Genomic DNA, 19,168 nt, shown 5'->3' with positions numbered 1-19,168 from the left:
CATTTAGGATATATCTAGTTTGGCATGATTATAAAGAAAGCCGTAAATTTTCCTATACATGTTTTTGTGTAAGCCTACATGTTCATATCCTTGAGGGAAAGACATATGAATGGGATTACTAGGTCTAAATTATATCTGTTAACCTAAAAAATCCACCCAGCACTACAGGTTACATCATCATGATCAATTAACTATTTCTTTCTTGGGGTAGGCAGAGCTTCAATTTTTGGAGAGGTGGAAATGGTCTTTTATGGGCCTCAGACCAGAAAACGTCATTTTTATAATTTAATGTTCCATGTTGTTCTTATCACTTTGGTCACTTTCTGTTATTACAAACATAATGGACATATATATTTTTTAACTCACCAATTGAAAACCTTCCTCTCTATATTTGAAAGTAAGCTGTAATATGATAATATCCCCCTAACTACTTCATCATCACTCTCTTAAAAACTGGTCAATCTCCCATCTAAACTACAATATGATTATCACCACCAAGAAGTTTTAAAATATTATCAATATGCAATTCATATTCTAAGATCCCCAGTTACCCCCAAAGAGTTACCCCAAATGACGTTTTGTAGCCTTACAAAACTCTGGGATCCAATTAAGTTTCACATTTTCACATTTTGCATTTGGTCTCCCTAGTTTCTTTTAAGCTAAAACAATCACCCAATTCTTTTTTTTTTTTTTTTTTTTTTAATCCAGAAGCATCCAGATCAGTTGTCTTGTAGAACATCTCACATCCTGGATTTCTTTCCTCATGACTAGACTCAGGGTAAGCAATTGGCAAGAAAAGTTTATGTGTGATATTATATGCATCTCATTGCATCACAGTGAAGTTTTGTCTTTATTGGTGATTCTATGTTTGATACTTGGTATATGAGTCAGCCAAAGGGGTGCTGATGCACAGTACCAGAAATCTGTTGGCTTTTATAAAGGGTATTTATGTGGGATAAAAGCTTACAATTATAAGACCCCAAAGAGTCCAACTCAAGATACTATAAGAAGTACTTTCTCACCCAAAGTCTGTTACCACGTGCTGAAGTAAGATGGCAGGTGACATCTGTGAGGGTTCAGCCTTCCTCTTCCCTCTTAAAGGCCATGGATTCAGCTTCTTCTCATTTCAGCTGTAGGCTCGTACAAGGCTCGTATCTCTCCTGGGGGCTCATTTATTTCCAGGCTCAGCATCTCTGCTCTCTTCACAAAGTCCGCTGTAAACTATCAGGCAAACAACCCATCCTTCTTCCCAGGGCCTCTGCCATATCTACGGAGCTGTCTCTCTTCCCCTGGGTATCTTCCTCATATATCTACTTCTGTGTTCTTGATTGAGCATCATTTATATAGTCCACCAAGGGGGTAGGGACTCAACCCTGCATGCCCTAATGATACGGTTGAATCAAAGCCCTAATCTTAATTTAATAAAGTAAAAGTGAAACCTTATAATTTAATACACTCAAAGGGGTATCATGTCCAGAGGAACAGGCCAGGTTACAAACATAATCAATATCTCTTTTTGGAATTCATAAATAATATCAAACTGCCACACTTGGTATCCACAAGATCTCCTCATTTAAAAAATACATTTTGCTTTTGTAATTAATAAGTAACCTGTGGTCATACTTTGTCTCTGTGAATATCCTGTTCCCCACAACCATTCACCCAGTGGTTTTATTATCCATTGACAATGCTTGCCTAAAATCACTTATTACATTGGTGATTGACAATATTGATTTTCTAATTCTAACATGCTTCTACATTTATTAGCTGACATTCTTCTGTAATGAACTGCTGTCCCTTCTTTACATCCCCTCCCCCCTCTCTCATCATTATGGCTTCATGGACTGTTTTTATTTTTTTTAATTTACTCACTATTCTTTTTGTTGCTCAAACTGTCTCCTGTCTCCAAAAGTGAGACCTCCCTCAAACTTGTTTCTATATCATTTTGGCATAATCCCATTTATCTTATAGCACTCCATTGCTTTCTGACCCTAAGGCATTTCAGGTTCATCTTGTACTCCCTCTGTCACATCTCTGGAATCAGCCAGGGCTGGACTTAATTAGAAACCAACATTTGTGGCATGGATAGTGCCATTGGAGATCCCACTGATCAGGCATTTTGCCCTAGGATTCTCCAAGACTTAAGTCTTACCCATTCTACCTAAAGTGTGCTTCTCAATATGTCCATGTCAGTCTGTTCACAATTCCACCACCCCATGGATCCCCTCAAGTCAGGTTTCTTCAGAAACCTCTCTACTGGCCTCCTTGTCTCCAGCCTCCAAACTCTCAAATCCAGTGGAACATGACTTCTACCACATGGTCAGGGGAAGAGAGGGCTTCGGGGTCATACAGGTCAGAGCTTAAATCCCACATGTACCACCCTATTGACTGCGTAAGCCTTTCTAAGCCTCAGTTTTCTCATCTGAAAAGTAGAGATAAGAGTCCTTACCTCACAGGAAGTGAGAATTAGAGATAAGAATTACATCCCAGTCACATCTATCAAAGCCAGCCCAGCACCCAACCTCCTCTAGGGAGACTGGCTAACTACTGCCCTTGGAAGGAGAAATTCCTTTCCTGTTTGAGGTGACCCCAGTGGATTACAGCTGCCTGGAACAGGGTTGGATAATTAGAAGTGAAACAGAGAGACTGCAGTCAGTTAGTGTTGGTCAATTAAACTAAAATGTCAAAATGTAAGATTGGTACCATTTTGTGGCACCAAAGATTAGTGAGAAGAGACTGCTTAAGAGAGAGAAGATTGGAGAAGTCCGGTAACTGGCTTTCCATACTCTCCTTCCTTCTACCAGACTTGCACCCTACAATCACTTCTCTCCAGTATATTCAGCCTCTTCTATGTTAGCTCTAAACCATAAGCACAAAATCACACTTAAAATTCCTGCTTTTTTGAAAAGCTATCTCCATTCTTTCAAACCTCCATCCCATATTTCTACTTTCATTCACAGTGAAGCTTCTTGAAAGTGCAGACTACAATTTCTGCCTACACTTCCTACAATTCAATGAGATTTCTGCTAAGATTACCACATACCTCAAATTTGCTAAAGCTAATTCACATTTTTGTTTTGTTTTACTTAACTACTCCTTTCTTATTTTCCTTCTAGCTCCCTGCCAGTCCTTCTCAATCTATTATACAGTTTTTTTTTTTTCCTTCTGTTCGACCCCAAAATGTCAGCATGTCTTCAAGGATATGTCCTTCAGCAATCTGGGTCTACCCTTCTCACATTGCCCTGGGTGACCTTCTGTGCACCTATGACCTCAGATGACCACCTTTAGTTTAATAACTCCCACATCTTCTCTGATCCAGCATACTCTGCTGAACTCCTGACCCTTATGTCTACCTAGCTACTGAACAACTATACTTGGATGGCTCCTAAATAAATCAAAGTCACTATGTTCAAACAGCACTCACCATCTTTCCTTTAAAAGCTGCTTCATATATTCTCAATCCCATAATCCACTCGGGCACTCATGCAGGGAAACCAAGAATTGCACCAAATGCCTCATCACATAAAGTGCTGACATCTTGAAATTGTGCCCATCTTAATATATCTCAAATATTTTCCCTTTAGACCTATTTGCTGTCCCTGCTTTTTCAGGCTCTCCTTACTTCCTGCCTGGCTTACTGGTCTCCCAGCTTTCATCTCTCCCTCTGTTCTCCACACAGCTGCTGGGGAAGAGTCTATTAAAAAACATGTAAATTTGGTCATGTCAATGCTCTGCTAAAAATTCTTCTGTTCCTTTCCACTGAATGAATTTCAAAATTCTTAGCCAAGACCTTGCAAGGCCCTGACCACCAACCACAGCTTCTTCTGCTTGAACATTTTCCTCTACCCATACACAGTTGTTTTCAACATGGTGCCTTCCCACATGCTGTTCCTATTCATAGAGTTTCCTCCTCACTCCTCATCTCCCTTTGTCTAATTCATAATAGTAATCAGAGCAAGTCTTTTGAAATCCTGGATCAGATGATGTCATCAGCCTGCCCAAGACTCGCTGATGGATTCCCGTTGCACTGAGTAAAAACCAAACCCATTATCCAGGCCTGCAAATCCTGCGGGATTTTGCCTGCCTTTCTCTCCTACCTCATTTCACACTTTCCACTCCCCTTACCTTCTGCAGGCTCAGAACTCTTGTCTTCCGTCTATGCCTTGGTCACAGGCAGCTTTATCTACTTATCTTCACATGGCTGCCTTTCTGTCATTCATTAAGGTCTTGGCTTAAATGTTATTATCTCAAAGAAACCTTCTTTGATCTTCTTGTTGCTTCCCATCACTTCATCATCTTGCGTGTCAGAGGAACCTCAAATTCAGTGTATTTGTAATGGAACGCATCGTCTTTCCCAAACAACCCTTTTCCTCCTGTGTCATAAGTCTCTGCCCCGAAACCAGCATCCACATGACCTAGTCAGAAATCTAAGCTTTAATCGAGGCCCTTTTCTGTTGCCTCCTCGTCATTCACCCAGTCTTGATGAATTTGCCTCCTGGATGCCTCTCAAAATGCTCAGTTCTGCTTCATCATTGTCGATCTAGATGAGAACTTTGCCATCTCATCCTGAACCATGGCAAAGCCTTCACCCTGGTCTATGTATCAGGCTTTCACTCATCACTCTGCTGCACAGTGATGGCTCTGAAATGGGGCTCAGGCTATCTACCTCTGCTTTCCTATCAGTGGCTCATTCTCTTCAGAACCAAGTCTGTGTTCATTAACCTAGCACACAGGTTACTGCTCTGTCTCTCGCCATTTCTCAAAAAAGTGCATTTAATCTCCCACTCTACAAACTATACTATTCACACTATTTCCTCTGTCTTCCTTACTTTCTTCACATAAATAACTTACCTCAAAAAGTTTGTTCGTTTCCCCTTAATATAAAAGCAATATGTTTCAATTTTATAGAAAGTAGGAAATTTAGATAAGCAAAGTGAAGAACATAAAAATTTTAAATCTCCCATTATATTGTCATACAGAGATGACCAATACTGACATTTAGCATACATAAGGGTTTTTGTCTATACTTAATTACAGTTTTAAAAAATGGGAAAGGTCTCTATATATTGTTTTATAAATTGATTATTTTTATTTAATCATAAATCATGGATAAATTCCTGTAGGTAATATTATCCTAAATCATTTATCCTAAGTCATTTTAATGACTACAGATAATTCTACGCTATGACAATACCTTGGCTTGTTTAATTGATACCCTATTATTGGATATTTACATTATACTGTTGCATATTATAAACAACATTGTTAAAGATATCCTTACTGATGAAATGAATTTCAATTTGCTTTATATAAATTCCTGAAGATAAATGTGGAGATCGAATTATGTACCTTAACAAAAGATGTGTTCTTATTCTTGATCTATGTTCTTATGGGAGTGAACCCATTTGTAATCAGGGCCTTTTGTAGATGTATTATCAGTTAAGGTGTGTACTCATATGTGAATAGGATATTCTAAGATGCTATTTAGGTGTGGTCCAACTGAATGAGGGCTGTCTTTAATTCCAATACCCCAAGGCTTTAAGGGAGAGAGTTCTGATGCAGCCATAGGAGGTAGAATCAAGAAGTCAGCAGAAGCCAGAAGAGCAGACACAAGGAGAGAGATCTCATCATGTGACAGGTGGTAGATATGCACCCATGAAACCCATGGATTGTAGCAAATTAACCACAGAATGCTATAGATATCAGGGAGAAAGCGCAGTTTGTCAATACTTTGATTTTGGACTTTTAGCCTCGATAATGTGAGGCAATAAATGTTTTTTGATTAAGCAAACCCAGTGTATGGTATTTATCATAACAGCTCTGACAAACTAAGACAGTATATTTGCTGAATCAAAGGATATGCAGTACTGAACCAGCAAGATGGAGGCAGAGTAAGGGACTCCTAGAGCCAGCTCCTGCTACAGGGAAGTTAGTAAACACACAGAGCTATCTGGAGCTAGCCAAAGCACCTGTTTGGGGGTTCCAGGAGACTAGAAGAGCATCCTGCAACATCCTTGAAGGAATAGAAGGAGGAGACTGCTCATCTGCAAAGAAGACTCATAAGTAGAGTGCTCCACACCATGGAGGCTGGTGCCCATCCTCCACTGGAGGAACAAGCTGCCTTGGGAACTGTTCCCCAGCTGGAATTGAAAGCTCCCCTTCCCAAAAACTAGGGAGGAAGAGATGGTTGGGCACCAACTTCAGCTACTGGTGAATAAATTCAGTGGGCTAAAGTATAATCCTAAGAACAACTGAAGTTTGAACCTGTCCAAGTCAGAAAGAGGATGGGAGCTGTCATCTTAACTCTGCACCTGGCACAAGGGGAAGCAGGGCAGACTGAAAATCACAGTGCTGGTGGGGACCGACTTCTTTCCATCCAGATCAGATTAAAGCTCTAACATAAGCCCCAGCCTCACCTTGGGCAGGGAGGAAGCTGGGGAAACCTGTGTCAGCCTCTCTGGGAAATTACTGGCCAAGCTGCAGAACTATTCTGGGACTAGAATTGGAAGTGCCTTTTCCCAAAAAAAGGAAGCTCCTTTTCCCAAAAACAGGGGAGGAGGAAACAGTTGGTCACCAATTTGGACTACTAATTAGTAAGCTTGGCTGGCTAAGGTATAACCCCATAAACAGCTAGGGCGTGAATCTGTCCGAGTAGAAAGAGGCTAGTGGCTGCCATTTTTACTCCACCCACAGCATGAGGGGAAACCCAGCTGACCAAAAATCACAGTGACAGTAGAAACAGTTTTCTATCACCCAGATCAGCCTGCAGCCATAGGCAAGTTTTCAGGCCCTCCTCTGGGAGGGAAGAGGCAGGTGGACCCTGCACCAGCCTATCCAGGTACCTGCAGGTAACTTTGGCTGGCACAAACTGAATTATGGGAAGTCTACTGGGGCAACTGCAATCATCTTGGACCCATAAAGCATGAGATTGCTGCCCACACGTGCAGCTCCATCCCTGCCCCAGGCAGAGGAGAAAGGGGAGAGAATTTCATCAGTCTCTCTGGGCAACTATAGTCTAGGCCTGCACAACTTGGATTATTCCACACAGCTGTGACTCTGTCCCTTCCCCTGGCAAAGGAGAAAGTTGGGGGAAGCTTCATCAGTCCCTGGGTAAATGAGCCTCCACAGCTTATAGCACTAACTACATCCTTGGCTCCTACTGCACAACCATCAAAGGAGAATGGGCAGGAAGCCCTAAACTAAAGAGAAAAACCGCACCCAGAATAAATGCTCTAGTAAACCAGATTCCAAGACACCTACAAAAAATTACAATCCACACCAAGAAAAAGGAAGCTATGGCCCAGTTAAAGGAACAATATAAGCCTCCAGATGACATAAAGGAGTTGAGATAACTAATCATAGATGTTCAAACAAATATCCTTAATAAATTCATTGAAATGACTAAAGAGATTAAGGATATTGAGAAGACATTGGTTGAGTACAAAGAAGAATTTGAAAGCACACATAGAAAAATATAGCAGATCTTATGGAAATTAAAGCAATAAATGAAATTTAAAAAACATGGGAATCGTATAATAACAGATTTGAGGAGACAGAAGGACTGATGCGCTTGAAGAACTGGCCTTTGAAGGTGAACTGGCCTTTGAAAGACAAAGAAAAGAATGAAAAAAAAATTGAACAAGGTCTCAGGGAACTAAATGACAGCAAAAGACATGGCATGTGTCATGGGTGTCCCAGAAGGAGAAGTAAAAGAAAAAGGGGCAGAAGGAATATTTGAAGAAATAATGAAAGAAAATTTCCCAACCCTATTGAAGGACATGGATATCCATGTTCAAGAAGCACAACATACTCCCATCCAAAAAATAGACCAACCTTGAAACACATACTATCAGAATGTCAAATGCCAAAGACAAAGAGAGAATTCTGAGAACAGCAAGAGAAAAACAATGCATAACATATAAGGGATACCTAATAAGATTAAGTGCTGCTTTCTGACCAGAAACCATGGAAGCAAGAAGACAGTGGTCTGATATATTTAAGATAGTACAAGAGAAAAACTTCCAGTCAAGAATCTTATATCCAGCAAGATTGTCCTTCAAAATTGAAGGTGAATTTAGAATATTCACAGATAAACAGAAACTGAGAGAATTCCTAAGCAAGATTTTCAGAAATACTAAAGGGTATGCTAGAGCCTGAAAAGAAAAAACAGGAGAGAGAGGCCTGGAAGAGAGTCTGGAAATGAAGATTATATCAATAAAGGTAATTAAAAGTGTCAAAAGAGTGGTGAAAATAAAATATAACAGATAAAACTCAAATAGTCAGGAATAAATTTAATCAATGATACAAGGTACTTGTATTCAGAAAACTGCAACTCAAGGTTAAAAGAAATCAAAAAAGGCTTAAATAACTGGAAGAATATTCCATGCTCACAGATTGGAAGACTAAATGTCATTAAGATGTCAATTCTACTCAAACTGATATACAGATTCAATGCAATCCTGATAAAATTTCCACCAGCATTTTTTTTAATTGAAAACACAATTATCAAATTTATTTGGAGTGGTAAGGGGTCCTGAATAGCCAGAAACATCTTAAAAAGGAAAAGCAAACCCTCATCTCCAGACTTTAAATTATATTACCTAGCTGTAGTGATAAAAACAGCATAGTACTAGCATAAAGACAGACACATAGGCCAATGGAACATTTTGAGGGTTCAGAAACAGACCCTCATATGTATATGGTCAGGTGATTTTTGACTAGCCTGTCAAACCCACACAGCTCGGGCAGAACAGTCCATTTAACAAATGGTGCTGAAAGAACTGCATATCAGTAGCCAAAAGAAGGAAGAAGGACCCCTATCTCACACCTTATCCAAAAATGAACTCAAGGGAAACGGACTTGGCCCAGTGGTTAGGGCATCCGTCTACCACATGGGAGGTCCACAGTTCAAACCCGGGCCTCCTTGACCCGTGTGGAGCTGGCCCATGCGCAGTGCTGATGCACGCAAGGAGTGCCGCCCCACGCAGGGGTGTCCCCCGCATAGGGGAGCCCCATGCACAAGGAGTGCACCCCGAAAGGAGAGCCGCCCAGCACGAAAGAAAGTGCAGCCTGCTCAGGAATGGCACCGCCCACACTTCCCGTGCCGCTGACGACAACAGAAGCGGACAAAGAAACAAGATGCAGCAAATAGACACAGAGAACAGACAAAGGGGGGCGGTATGTGGAATTAAATAAATAAATAAATCTTTTAAAAAAAAAAAAAAGAATTCAAAATGGATAAAAAACCTAAAAATTAAAGCAAGAAACATAAAGCTTCTAGAAGAAATTGTAAGAAAATATCTTCAAGACCTGGTGGTAGGTGATGGATTCTTAAAGGAGATAAGAGGAAGTCTGAGATGGACTACAGATGTTTAATGTATGTAGAAGTTTTAATTAGCTTTACTGTAAAAGTGTGGAAATGCATAGAGTGGATGGTAACAAATAGTGGTTAACAGCTATTTTATAAAGGGGGATGTGGCTGAAAATGATAGTCTAGATGTGTAAATGCCAATTGACAGAATGCTAGAGAATAATCTAGGAACTGAATAGCACAGTAAACCAAGAGTTGGATGAGAATTGTGGTTGATTGTTTAGATGCAAGGGTGTCCTTCGTGAGCTAGAGCAAATGTCCGTCACTACTGCTGGGTGGAGGGAATATGAAGCACCAAGGGAAAAATACAATTGGAGTGACCTATGGACTGTGGTTAGGAGTAATAATATAATCTTGCATTTATGCCAAAGATGTACTGTGTTGATAATGGGTCAGTATGGAAAATGTGTGCCAAATGTACACTATGGACATGGTAACAATCAAATGATATTATCTTATCTGTAACAAATGTTCCACCACAGTGTGGTGTGTTGATAGAGGAATATTGTTTGGGAATTCTGCACTTGTGCCTGATTGTTTTATAAGTTTACGATTTCTGTCATAAAAAATATATTTAAAAAACAATAATAGGGTGGGTTGGGGAAAAATACATCAAATATAAGATAAGGACTATAATTAATAGTAAGATTTTGACAATATTCTTTCACAATTTGTAACAAAATTCTCACAACAATGCAAGGTGTTGGTGGAGGGTTGATGTATGGGACCCCTGTATGATGTTATACATGTTTGCTTTGTAAGTTCACAACTTTTACTATACACTTGTTAATGTATATTCATATATAAATGATATAAAGATAATAATAAAGGGTGGGTTGGGGGAAAAATACTTTGGTTAGTCATAATATTTTCACAATGCTCTTTAATCATGAGTTAAAATGTTTAAGAACAATGCAAGGTATTGGTGGTAGGGTAAGTTATGAGAGTCCTGTATGATTTTATATATGTTTGTTTTGTAAGTTCACAACTATTACTGTGCACTTATTGTTTATGTATGTTTATGTATGAGTGATATACTTCAGTAAATTTTTAAAAATAAAAAGAAATTTTTAAAAGGGATATATAGTACTTTAAGGGCTTTGGTACAAACTGCCAAATTTTTCTCAAAAAGGTTATAGCAATAATTAAGTAAAACATTTTCCAATTTAGTAGGTGAAATAAGGATCTTGTTTTATTTTGTTTCTTTTTAGTGAGGTTAAGCATTTTCATATGCTTAATAATCATGTATATCTCTTCTTTTGTGAACTGCTTATTAGCATTCTTTTGCCATTTTTCAGTTAGAATGTTTAACTTTTTTGCAAGTAATCTGAAAATATTTTCGTAGCATGAACACTGTATTGTGTTGACAATATTTTGCCAAATTATTTTTGCCCTTCAGGTTTATTTATGGTCTTTTCTCAATTCTGAAAGTTTGTCTAGCATAGTCTCTAGACTCTGGAACCAGACTGCCTGGTTTTGAATCCTGACTCCAAATCTTATAAGCTGTTTAACCTTGCACAATTTGCCTCACTGGTAAAATGGAGGCAATAATAGTACTGATCTCATAGGATTGTTGTGGGGATTAAATGATCTAACGTATGGACAATGTCTAGAACAATGTTTGACACATACTAAGAGGTATATGATAGCTAAGTTAAATTAGTGGTGGATCAGCTCAGGAGTTACCTCTTTAGGAAGCTGTCTCTGAATCCCCAGTTGAATGAACTGTAATTTATCTGTGCTTCTACAGCACTTTTCTTAATCCTGCTTATTTTATAATGATATATTTATATGTGTCTTTTTCAATCATCTGTAAACTAATATAGTCACAAGATGTTCAAATCCTAATCCCTAGTCCTGGGGACATGGACTTATTTGCAAATAGGATCTTTAGCGATCCTATTAAGATAAGGTCAAGTATAATTGGGTGAACCTTAATCCAAAATGACTAAAATTCATACAAGCAAAGAGAATTTGGACATGGGCATAGAAGTCACAGGAGGAGACTAAAAGAAACAGGTTGCCATGTGATGGAGGCAGCGACTGATAGCCAGCAAGCCACCACCAGAATGCTACAGGTTTTGGAGAAAGTATGGTCAGCTGATACCTTGGTTTTGACTTCTAGCTTCCAAAACTGTGAGACAATAAATTCTTGTTGCTTAAGCCAACCAGTCAGTGGTCTCTATCATACCACTCCTGGCAACTAAGACATCAGGGATTGCATCTTATTTATTATTATATCCCCAGTGCTAATCACATGACTTGTTCAGGTGGGTGCTGAACTCTAAACTGTACTGTAACTCTTCAGGACTGCTCTTCTGAGACATCATTTATTTGAATTATAATTGTGTATGTACTCAATGAATTGTTCAACTAGTTCTTGTCTTTCTCTGAGACCCATCCGTGGGCCTAAAATATATTAGGCCCTCAATAGTGGAGGAATACAAAAAAAGAAAGATTGGGATGGAGGAAGTAGCAGATTTTTTAAAAAGCAGCAGCAGAAGAACAGCTCTCACTAAAGTACAAGTCATTGTACAGACTCTTGACGTCCCATCTTGCAAGAGTGTGCCTCTGAATACTGAGTCTCTTCCAGCCAAATCAATGGTCAATATCAGGAGCAAATTAGAAGGAGAAAAAGCCAGAAACCCTGGTTCTAGAAAACAGCGAATATCTACTCAATTCTGCATAGTTTTAGTCAACTATATTGTCCTCAGGACACATGCCTGCTCTTGACAGCTCCATCTTTTCTTTCTTCAGTAGGTGCTCTTCATTACACAGACCTGGATGAAAATCTCCATGTATACAGTGATCCAAAGCATTTATTGCACTTGGGGTCTAAAGCTCATTCCTAGGATAAGTCAAAATGCACATCAATTCAGCGACCTGTGCTTCTCCCATTTAGTATATCAAGTCTGTCTTCAAAGTGATTTCATAGTTGTGACAGACAGAAAACTTCCGATTCATATAAAATGACATTGTTTTACTCTTTTGACTATCATAGTAGTTGCAGGTAGTGCCTGTGTTTGCAGCCCATGGTTATATCTGTAACCAATTCATTTCTTCACTTAATAAGTTGTTCAACAAGCAGCAAGCAGCAGTGAAGCAAGCAGTAGTGAAGTTTGTGAGAGGCACTAGAGAAGGGGTTACAAAGTCAAATGGGAGAGGATATCCCAGCCCTCAGGTACTTGGAACAAGTGTAGCAGATCAGCCAGTAAATCATGATTAGAATGTGCTTTGGTAATCATTTTGGTAGAGTTATGTCCTAGGTGTTATTGGAACATAGATGAAATGTATCTAAATCATTCAGAGCAGAGTGGGGAAGGTCATAGAAAGTTTCATGGAATACATGAAGCTGTACTGAATTTCGAGGAAACATTCATTCAAAAAGTATTTACTAGCATCAGTAAAACAGGGTGCAGTTCCTCTAAGCATTGGGTTCACTTGTCAGCAGTGAACATGAAAAGGCCCCTAATTCATGCAACTCATTACTGAAACAGCAAAAAAGAAAATATAGAAATTTAAAGCAGGACAATGTGATAAATAGTGAGGAGACCACTAATGGTCAATGTGTAAGCTAATTCAATTCTAAGCCAAATGGGAGCAGAGTACCCATACGTCCAAAGCACTCTGCTTGTGGAAAGGGGAAATGGGAACAACTAGGAAGTTAAAGCAAGACTGAGCATGGTATCATATGGAGGTAGTAGAGATGAATGGGAAATAAGAAAGCTTGGAGAAGAGGCTGCTTTGAAAGAGAAGGTGTAGAATGTTGGTTTGAAGGAAATAGTGTTGAATGCTAGGAAGAAAGCAGGCCAGACACATAAAAGGCCTTCAGTAAATGTCAAACAACTGGATGGATGGATGGATGGATGGATGGATGGATGGATGGATGGATGGATGGATGAATGGATGGATCAATGGAAGATATGGTGGTAAGTGATATAGGGAGATCCAGGTACTCAGCTCTTCTTCACTCTCAATTTATCATGGCACAGTGGAGAGTGAAACAAGAAAATGTATTTGTTTCTTTTCATTTTTATCTCCCATTAAACTGTGAGCTCCTTAAGGGAAGGAATTATATCATATTTACCTCTCCCCACCTCCCCAGGACCTGGCACCATGTCTAGATCCCTGGCTTTATAAACACATCTCTGTTGATTGCATATCACCGCCATTCCTCTCTTGACTGAGAGGACAACTTGACTGCCCTTTTTTATGCTTGGTGACTATGACTATTCATTGGCACAGGAGGGCAAAGCTCCTGCTTTTCACCCATGATCCACCACTGATTCTTTCCTCCTTCAGTAACAGACTTGCTGCATACTTGCTGATTTAATCTCCCAGGCGCAGGAACCTGGCTGTCAAAACACCATTTACCATTAAGGGTACAAGGAACCCACTTAGAAACTGCCCATACACGCGAGCTGAAGTGCACGAACCATTAGGTAGGCAGGAGGAACATCAGGTTTACCAGAGATTATACCAGCCCCCGTAATTGGGCCAAATTGTGGCTTATTAAGCCAGCTTTTATCACAGTGGCTCCTGCTAGGGCAGCTATAGTTAAGGGTCTGTCAGTTTTTCCATTATAAGACCCCGTTTCGGAGGCTTATAACTGCCACGGAAATTCACTGCTGCCTGCAACTTGACACATTAGAGTGCTTGCAGCCTTTGGGTATATTTTGAAAATAAGAATAAAATAAAAATGACGGGGTTATTTCATTGAGCTATGCAGCCTCAGCTTGCTAGCCTATGAGGATTCTGTAACAAGCTAACATTCCCCAGGCAGAGGGACGGTGAAGTGACATGGTAGTAGGAACATTTTCCTCATCATCATTAAGTTCTATCTTGTCAGTAATCGCCTTGTTAAAGAGCACTCATTGACATGATGGACAATAATGGCCCCAATGCGGTCAGCATTGCCCACTGCAGAGTAACCCAAGTTTCAGAAGTTGCCATATACTGTACATAAATTGACTGTATAAAAGATTGTGGAAACATTTTTGATAGAGCAAAGATCTATTCAGATGTCCCCTAATCAAGCCCGTGGACAGCTATAAGATTTTAGGTGTCATATATTGCTGTCACTTTTTGGGGTCTGGGTTTATAGAGACAGTAACACAGTGACTCTTTTCTCTTAAGCCCTTTGCTTGCAATTATAGCATGCGGCCGGCAACTGGTCTGTGGTATTCCACTTCATGCCTTGTGTTCCAAACTACAGGTTTTCTCATAAAAGAAGGTGACAGAAGCAATAATTAGCACGTCTTTCAACCTTTCAACCAAAAAAAAATTCTGATATGCAATTAGAGTAAGATGTAAAGAAATGAAGCGCTTAAGTAAAACTTGGCACCGAGGCAAGATGTAACTATTTTCAAGCACTTCTTAACTTAATCTTGGGTCCTTCTGGAGTTATAAATGTGCCTGAGGCTAGAACATCATTCCTGGCATCAGCTGGTTTGAATTTCTGATCAATTGTTTACTAACTTGGCATTTAGCAAGCTTCTGAAGTTCTCAGTTCCTCCATTCCCATCTATGAAATGGAATGATGATGATACCTACAGCATAGTTTTCTGAATATAAATTAAGAAAATATGTGTTGTGCTCACTTCGGCTTCACATATATGAAAATCGCAATGACACAAAGATTAGCATGGCCCCTGCACAAGAATGACATGCAAATTCGTGAAGAGTTCCATATTTTTCTGCTGTCTGCTCTAAGGCTGTTTCCTAAGGATGTCTGAATATAAGTCATAGATTTCTCTGAAGGGTTTTCAGCACTCAGGTATTTGCTTTTTAAAAGAGCGCATTATATCGTTGGTCACATTAACGCAATTTCTACCAGTATCCCTGATTTCCTCAAAACGTAACATTTCGTTTTCTTGTAGCTCTGCTTTCCCAGCACCAGCAACTCACACTGTGTCCTGAGGCTTGAGCGACTGAGGTTCTTTGTTATTGCTAAAGTGCCTTCTTCCACAGAGAGGCCCGGCTGTTGATTTGCAGCAAACATTCCACTATCTGTTTGCAATTATGATGTGTCAGCCTGTTTAGTCTGGGCCTCTGGTGGGCCAGGCCCAGTGGGGCAGAGCTTTCCCAGTGGCCTGGCAGGAGGCTCTGTGAAGCACTGCTAGCCAAGGGCAGTTGATCTCTCTCCCCAAGGACGAGAGTTTCTGAAACAATATTGTACTTTATTTCATTTACTGAAAAGTGCTTCATCAGTTGCGCTGTTATCCTCACTTAATTGGCAATTTCTAATCAATATATTTGGACCTTCCCGCTGGTTCTTAAATAAATTACCTTGTTATCCTTCTGACAAATATGTGTATGTGTGTGTGTCAAGGGTTTATAGTATCTTTTTCCTTATCAGTAAAAAGTATTTGAGCATGCATCTCACAATATGATTATAAAATGTATTTCTGTATTTATAAAGGAAATCATATACCACTAAGCTATTAAGCATATCATAAACATGCCCCAAAAGAAATTTTAAATGATTGTAACAAACAATATTAAAAATAATGTTTTATTAATAATACAGAATAAACTTCGGTAATCGGGGAAAATCATTATTGTATTTAACATTTTATATTATATTAAAATAATATTTTTATGAGAGCAATGTGACAAAAATGATTCATTAGGTTTTAAAATCTTGTTTTATCCATGTGATGCTAATTTGGAAGATCTGTTTCTACTTTTAGTGTTTTTTTAATTTAATTTAATTTTTTTAAAGATTTATTTATTTATTTATTTATTTTCTCCCCTTCCCTTCCTCCCACCCTGCTGTTTTTTGCTATCTGTGCTCTCTTCTCTTCTCATTTTTTCTCCTCTAGGATTCACTGAGATCCAATCCTGGAGACCTATGATGGGGAGAGAGGCTCCCTATTGATTGTGCCACCTCAGTTCCTGGTTTCTGCTGCGCTTCACCTTGACTCTCCCCTTGTCTCTCTTTTGATGCGTCATCATCTTGCTGCATGACTCATTTGCACAGGATGCTAGCCCACCATGTGGGCACTTGCGCAGGAGCCAATGTTTTAGTGTTTATTGTAGCTTAATATGCACTTTACTAAGATATGAGTATCCAAATGAAAGGCATATTTTGTTAGCTACATTTATTAAATTTTCAGGCTATCTACTAATTACTGAAAGACTTGCTGAAATTAAGTTAATGAATGTCTGTTTTCTCTGATTTTAGTCTCAAAAATAATCAGAAATTATTACATTGTACTAAAAAAGTTCAAAGTACTATGAAACTCTTCATTTGGAAGATTTATAAGCAGGAAAGAATATTTTGTTTCTAGATTTGAAAGTTTGTAGGAGGCAGATAACATTTTCAGTAAAAAATAGGATGATGGAAACCTTTCTAACATTGTTTTTAATTAATGCTCTTTCAATACCAGAGGTTTCTTTTGCAAAACACCTACTTCTCTCTCATTGCTCTGTCACATTTATCTCCAAGGTATAGATGATGTGTGCTGATTTTTTTTTCTTTTCAAAAGTAACTGCTAGAGAGCATATTATCAACAACTACATTTTATTACAGGAAAAAAATTGGAACACGTATATTTGTTTAAAAGGTGTAATTCATCCTTAAGTCCAACAACTCTGATGATATATTTCCAGGAGATAATCTGAGGCCCTCTAGATGATACTAAATATTTTCACTCACTTCCATCTCATAACAAAATATTATAATACAGCCTGCAAACCCACTTATTTTAGTTCAGGTAAATTACAATATGCCATGAGCAACCAAAAGTCGTGTGAGCAACTAACAGGGTCGCTGCCAAAAATCCCTGCACATTGTAGAATTCTCATTCTTTCTTAGGAAACTTATAGGCTCTTCACTAGTTCTGGGTAATAAATGCCTTGCAGGTGACTTGCTCCTCTGAAGCCTCCCACCCTCCCTATTATATGTTTCTCTAACCAGACCCACACGTCTAAATAAAGGGCTTCCTCCCCTCCCTTCTGGTTCCTCTCTTTTCTAGCACAGAAACTGGCAACGGAGAGCACTCTTTTAGTGTTCTAAGTAGAGTGGCGTTAACTAGGTGAACTTTTCCCCAGAAGCTGATGACTGTTTCTCAGCTGTTTGAGAAAATATCTCCAAGTTTTCCTAGCCCAATAGTGATCAAGTGACCAGATTTTGCTTGATTTACTTAAGGTGAAGTTTAAGTTTACTCATTTGCTCCAAAGAATAAATCTGGTTAGAAATAGCTTTCCAAAATAGTCTGCATTTTGAGACATCACAGAACTTTCTGGTGAGTAATTCTATCCCAAGGTATATATTTATATATATAATTTTTATGGTAAATTTTAAAACCATATTTAAATAAAAAACATAGGAAGAATTTTAAATACAGAATAAATGTTCCAGAGGCAATAAAAATCTGAAAGATCGTCCTAAATCTTGAAAGTCTTTTCTTTCTCATTTGTTTTACTCCTGTCTTTAGCATAATTTCTTCCTCAACTGACACCTGCTCTAATGTAAGGATGACTACAATAATTGGCCTTAATTGTTTCATGGGCCAGTTTGGTGGCTGTGTGTGTGTGTGTGTGTGTGTGTATGTGTACTGGTTGCTGAAGAATGATATATTCTCATATTTCTGTAAAACTTGTAAATGTTCTTTTGTTCTTTCCCACTCTCCTTTACCTCACCTTGCTTCTCTATGATGTTCCCTGACCTTTCTAATTTGTACACAGAATGTCAGATAGAGATCTGACAAGTCACTCTGAAAAAAAAAAAGAAGAGACCAAAAAAACATCATTTCCAATGCATCTCCACACCAAATCCCAATGTGTTTTTAATGGAGGGTTATATGAGTCATCCCATATCAATACATATGTAAGAGAATTAATTGGTTTTTAAATACTCTTCTTTCCTTCTTATCTTCCTAAATACGGGATTTTTCTCAATCAGTCAAACAACCATCTTCCTATGAGTAGATTATAACATTTACTGAGGAATGTAAAGGTAAAGATGTAGGTAATATTTAGTTTTTGAAATTCAAAGTAAGCCAGACTAAAGCTCCACAAGCCAGGCTGTTGTCTGGAGAGCAGATTTTCTAAATTCCCTTATCTCCTGATGTCAGGTGATTCTACTCAATGGTAGCAAGAAAATATGTCAAAGAAGAAGCTCACCATTTTTCCAGCTCTGGGCATAGTAGGAAGAATGAGGGGAAGGGGGTGGATGAGAAAGAGGGTGAGAGAGACTGTAAGCTAGGGGAAGAAACTCATCACATGGATTGTCAGGTAGAGGCTCAGAATTTAAATCCACTTTTAGTTCATATGTGGCCTGGCACAGGGCCCAAATGTTGTGGAGAGGCTGGTTCTACAGACAAGGTGGTCACAACAAGGTAGCTTTGTATCAAGGGCTGCAGAATGGACATAAAGGGAGGCAATAGATTCACTGCCAGACCACAGCAGGATCTTTAAAACTAACTGAGTTGGGGGTCAAGTCAGCCAGGCTGAGTCACCAGGTCCTGGGAAAGCCAAGAGAGGCCAAGGTAGGAGTTACTCAAGCTGCGGACTTCAGACCAGCACCAGCACAGCAAGTGGCTCTTGATGGGGAAGGAAGAGAGGCAGAACTTAAAAACTGGATTCTTCTCCACCGCCATGGGTGCATGCAAGGCACGTCTCTTTTCTCCTACATCCAGCAGCATCTTGGCAGAGAAGTTGGAGGGAGGGAATACATTAGAGAGACTAAGCATTTTATCCAAGAGGGGCTGCTCACTACCTCTCTTTACATTTTTGGATCAGACTAAGCTTTAGACTAGATTTAGAAATTTAGTTAATAATTTTATTCCCAAC

The 19,168-nt window shown here is 39.1% G+C and overlaps 1 protein-coding gene and 1 non-coding gene across 4 annotated transcripts in view; both read left to right on the top strand.

Moving 5' to 3' along the window:
• Positions 1–19,168, top strand: part of ZNF521 (zinc finger protein 521) — a 936,466-nt gene that overhangs the window by 541,775 nt on the left and 375,523 nt on the right. The window lies entirely within an intron of this gene.
• LOC111765737 (U6 spliceosomal RNA) lies at positions 14,963–15,066 on the top strand. The gene has a single exon (XR_002797993.1). It is a non-coding gene; the product is annotated as a U6 spliceosomal RNA (small nuclear RNA).

This window comes from Dasypus novemcinctus, chromosome 16, assembly GCF_030445035.2.
Source record: "Dasypus novemcinctus isolate mDasNov1 chromosome 16, mDasNov1.1.hap2, whole genome shotgun sequence".
Classification (NCBI taxonomy): Eukaryota; Metazoa; Chordata; class Mammalia; order Cingulata; family Dasypodidae; genus Dasypus; species Dasypus novemcinctus.
Note: the sequence above shows the minus strand (reverse complement) of the source record. Positions and strands in the feature narration are given on the sequence as shown.